We start from the raw sequence: 4997 nt of genomic DNA, 5'->3' as shown, positions 1-4997 counted from the left end.
TATGATGTTACAGGGGTAATAAGACACTCAGGAGCTGGGTGACTGTATTATGATGTTACAGGGGCAATAAGACACTAAGGAGCTGGGTGACTGTAATATGATGGTATAGGGGTAATAAGAACACTCAGGAGCCGGGTGACTGTAATATGATGGTACCGGGGTAATAAGACATTTGTGAACTGGGTTACTGTAAATTTATTACAGTTGGTAAAACAATTTAATTCTCAAAGGCATGTGAGGGGTTAAATGGTGCCCATATGCCTGGCATCTTCTCGGGGAGGGGGAATGCCCGTGAGTTGGTATCCAAAATCTCAGTCCAGATGGTGACCAGCAACTGTATTTGCAGAAGGAACAGATGTGGGTGCAGCGCTAGAGACTTTAAACAGCTGGCGGGAAGAAAAGGTGTTGAAGCAATGGATGGGGACTCCCTAGAAAAGTGTTACACTGAAGGCGTCTCTCACACATAGCGCACCATGGCAGGACTTGTATGAATGCACCTGTGTACAGCAGAATCTGTACTGACAATGGAACTGCTGGAATCACCAACATATGCTCATCTCCGAACACAGAGCGTACAGTACCATCTAAATGATGTGGTGAAAAGGACAGAGAAAACAAGAAATGGAATCCATACATTTGTCTTACCATATGTTTCTTTTTTTAATGGATTGTGTAGGAACTTTTATGGAAAGGAGAAAATACATCACCAAGTATTGTATAAATAGGGTTAAGATGGAGGCATAGTTTTAAATTAGATTCACCAAACATTCACTGGAGGCACATGACCTGCACCACGGTATTGTTCAAGTTTCCACATCCAGGAGCAGCTTGTAGCTGCAAATTGGCAACTATCATCTTTTTTTCCTGGATAGTTTGGAGGACAGTGAGGTTAGTGTAACTCAGTGGATTTTATTGGATAAAATGAACTAATAAATGTTGTTGCATGATTGCTAATCCCTATCAGTGTTAAACCCAGAAATCTTTTTAAGCTTTGTTGGAAGAAACAGTAGGCAGCAGCCCCTGTATTGTAACCCAACTTTTCAGTAACCACCCAAAGACAGCCGGGTAGTTACTAAAAAGTGCCGGGTGGTGCGCCCAGCTAAAAGGAGCTGGAGAGAACACTGCTGATTCTAGGGGTGAGAAATCTTTGCAATATTTTTTGTCTATGTTTGCATCCAGCACAGACAATACAATATGGTAAATTAGCTGCAGTATGTGTGCACATTACATAGCATCTGCACCACCTATACTGGGGTTCTAAACTAGGGTTCCTCCTGAGGTTTCTGGGGATTCCTTAAGCAATTAGCAATTTGTCAGGTCAGTTTTACTGACACCAATGATCTTTTTGGCTATGTGTAAGGGTGACATTCTTCCCAATGGCCAGCAACGTAAAAGATATTCTTCCAATGACCACCAAAATGGCCATAATGGCCATAATGTACTGAGCTGTGGATATAGTCATTAATGCAAAGGAATCCCTGAAGACTTGAAAGTTCATTCTGAAAAGGTTCCTCTATATTTTAAAGCCTGATCACCATCTGGGACACAAGGAAACTTTTTCTTTTCTTTCTGATAATACTTACCCCTCCATTGATACCTCATGTCTTTGGCCTTCCCACTTCTCCATGGAAAAATACCTGGTGCTTCTAGGTATGGTATAGCATTGGAACACCTGTGCGAGAGCACTCAGGTCTAGTAGCCAGTGGCTAGGTCTGAGTCATATGGGAAAAAGCACAACATTAACTGCACCACAAGGTATTTTGTTTCCAGCTGAGGATCATTGGAAGTACAATAATTGTATGTAATTGTATTCACCACACTGCACACACCTGTAGGTAGATAAATGCTTGAGTTTCCAGGACAGACTAATATGCCAATGTTTACACTGCTCCATGCTTGCTTGTATCCTGCACCTTCCTCCTAAAGCTATGGTAGCAGCCTTACTGCTGAAAGGGCGCAGGTACTACAACACACAGCGATGCATTGTGAAAATTGCATTTAGACTCGTCTCTTTTTAGGCTCAAATGTTTCATACTGAAATCAATAGAAATGCAGGAAAAATGCATACATTTACCTGCGTTTCTAAAAACTTTGATTAACAAGCTCAAAAATCTGTGTTACAATGTTCAATGCCAACATTTATCATATGTTTGTCCTTGTCTGAATGCTGTCTGTCACTAGAGTTTAAAAAAAGCTCTGGAGAGCTGTAAAGAAAATCTTTTGCTCTCTTTAATAGCCATTGGCATCACTGGACTTGAAAGTGTTGGATACCTGCTCCCCCACTACACCAGTGGTATCTCCCACCAGCTGCAGGACAAAGTAGTGGAATAAGGGCCAGCAGGAGGAACCACAGCACCCAGAGGGGGGGCCAAGTATTACTCCTACCTGGAAATATCATATGACAGCAGGCCCCCTGCTCTTAGATTAAAATCTTTTACAGGGCACTTTTATTATTAATTATTTATTTTTTTAAAAAGCAGCAAAGACGATGATCTCCAGAGGTGTGGTTTGTTGGAAACCACACAAAGCTGCAGCAATAGGGATTTTTGAGTGGTGTAAATGCAGCCTATCTGTAGGATTTTTTTTAAATGATTTTTTACTAGTATTACTATTAAGAAACAGTATTTATATAGCACCAACATATTGAACAGCGTTGTACATTACAAAAGGGGCCAGCGTTTTGCTCTGTAGGACTCATAAAGGGCAAACACAGCATCAATCTTAATTGTTTCAATGTAAAAGATTTCAGTAGCAAACCAAGTCACATATGACAACACTCGCTTCTTCGCATGGTGCATTATACAATGTCGTTGTGTAAACACACAGACAAATGTAAACATCAGTGAGTGCAGCCGGCTGCGCCCTCTTTTCTCCCGCTCATGCGAGTATAGTAACAGTTAAGTCATTTTTCTTTTTAATTAAACTCATTAAGAAGATGAAACAGTGGAGGCTTTGATAGGGGAAGTGTGCCTGCGGCAGGTAAACTCGTCCTTTTCCCCACTGCTAATATTATTCTACTTATGAAAATAAGAGATTATTCTGGCACCATCCCGGAAGCGGGGCGGGATGAGGGGGTGCTGAAAGCTCCCTATTGTTACAGCACAAGAAAAAGCCTCTTTTCACTGCTGGCAAAGGTGAGACAAAGCCGTTTTTATAATGATCTCCAGACAGGCCCGAGGTGGATTGATGCAGCTTCCGCCTGTTCCTGTTTGACGTGGGCTGCCAAACTTTCCGTCCATGCACCAGGCCTCTCTCTTCCTCAGTGACGCTTCACATCAGACTCTGGGGAATGTCAGCTGGAAATGTGCACAGTCTGTAGGTGTGTGGGTTTTTATATCTGCCTATTGGATTGGATCAGATCTGAGAGATCATGTGTATCACTAGGAGGAAATCTAAATGACAACATTATAATGCTTGGAAGCATATGTGTGTATGAAAAAAATACATACTATATATATCCGCAGCCGATAACACCATAGCCTGCGTGTTAAAAATAAGCCATGAAATACAGGCAGCAGTGGGGAATATAATGGAGATTTAATAGTGATATCTGCTATTTGTTAATTGGGTCGTAACCATTCCTCTAGCATTAACCTTCCCTTTAGACAAAACACTTGGACCTCTTTTAGACTTGTGGTTGCAAACCTCTGATGTTAGCCGCTTCCAGCCGCCCATCTTCAATAATGTTTGCTTTATCCTGCTTTTGTGCCTAAGACTAGTTTCAGACCAGATGCTGACTGCAGGAGTCTGCCCCAGGCTCCACTGTGCTCCCCACTATTTTCATTCAAGTGAATGGGAACGGTTGGGAACCACTTTGTTCAGGCGGTAGTGGTGGATTGTGGCCGTGGATGCTGAATGAACCATATTGCTTCTGGCCACCCTTGAGTGCCCTTTTACCAACTTGAAAGCAACACCTTCATTTGCAGCTCTCAGTGATTTGAAAGAGGTAAAAACAGTTTTGTTAGCTGCTGGAAGACTGAAATGGCTCAGAATTCGTCTTTATCCTAAAAATGTTTAACTGCAGCACATCACAACCCCACCTCCCTGTACACTCCTTATACTAACCTTCATAGAAATTCTAACACTTACCCTCCCTTTAACCTCTTTCACTCATGGAGCCTGAAAATAGACGTTAGAATGCTGTCAGTTGACACAATAGGTCTCAGTTATTAAAGTTTTCCAAGACCGAATAAGATAGACAATCATGGGAGAAGCTTGGTGACTCAGTAAACCTCAAATAGATTTTGTATTATGCTATTATATAGCAAATGTTTTCAGTCCTGGACCAAATCCTTTCCATGTTTGCTGGATCATCCCGATTTACCCATGATAGTCTATCTTCTCCAGTCTTGAAAAGCTTTAATAAATCGGGCCCATTGTGTCAACTGGCAGCATTCTAAGGTCTATTTTGAGAAAATCTAACTAACCTAGCATGAAAGCCCTCAAGAAAACACACAGAAACACAAGGCACGGTTGCAAAATGTACAATAAACTATAAAAGGTCCAATAAAAGGCGCAACTATGCCCTAACATATGTACCCGCTTCATATTGAGAATGGAGATAAGGACTTCATGGAATACTACATGTGGTATATTCTGCTGAATAGTGTTTCTTGTTTATGATAGAACAGATGAACGATTGATGAAATAAGACTTCCATAAAATGCCAATGTAAATAAAATCATACTGTAAAAATGGTAATATTTTTACTGATTTTGGAACATTTCCTATGATGGAGTGGATCACAATCAGTCATTGCTGGTGGATGAAGAAGAAGAAGCTTAACGGTGGAGTATCTGCTAAAAGGGGGGAGCAGAATCAACTGTTGAAAGGATGACTTGAAGGCCTTCAGTGCTTTTGCTATTGTCTTTGAAAAGGAATTGCTCCGCAGTGCCTACCACTACAGAGGTAACAGAGAGTTTGATTACAGCTCACACACTGCTTGTTAAGAATATTACATTTCTCTAGCCTTGCTAGAAGTTAACATTCAAATGCCA

The sequence above is a fragment of the Pyxicephalus adspersus genome, chromosome 2, assembly GCF_032062135.1.
Source record: "Pyxicephalus adspersus chromosome 2, UCB_Pads_2.0, whole genome shotgun sequence".
NCBI lineage: Eukaryota > Metazoa > Chordata > Amphibia > Anura > Pyxicephalidae > Pyxicephalus > Pyxicephalus adspersus.
This window is presented reverse-complemented; position numbering follows the sequence as displayed.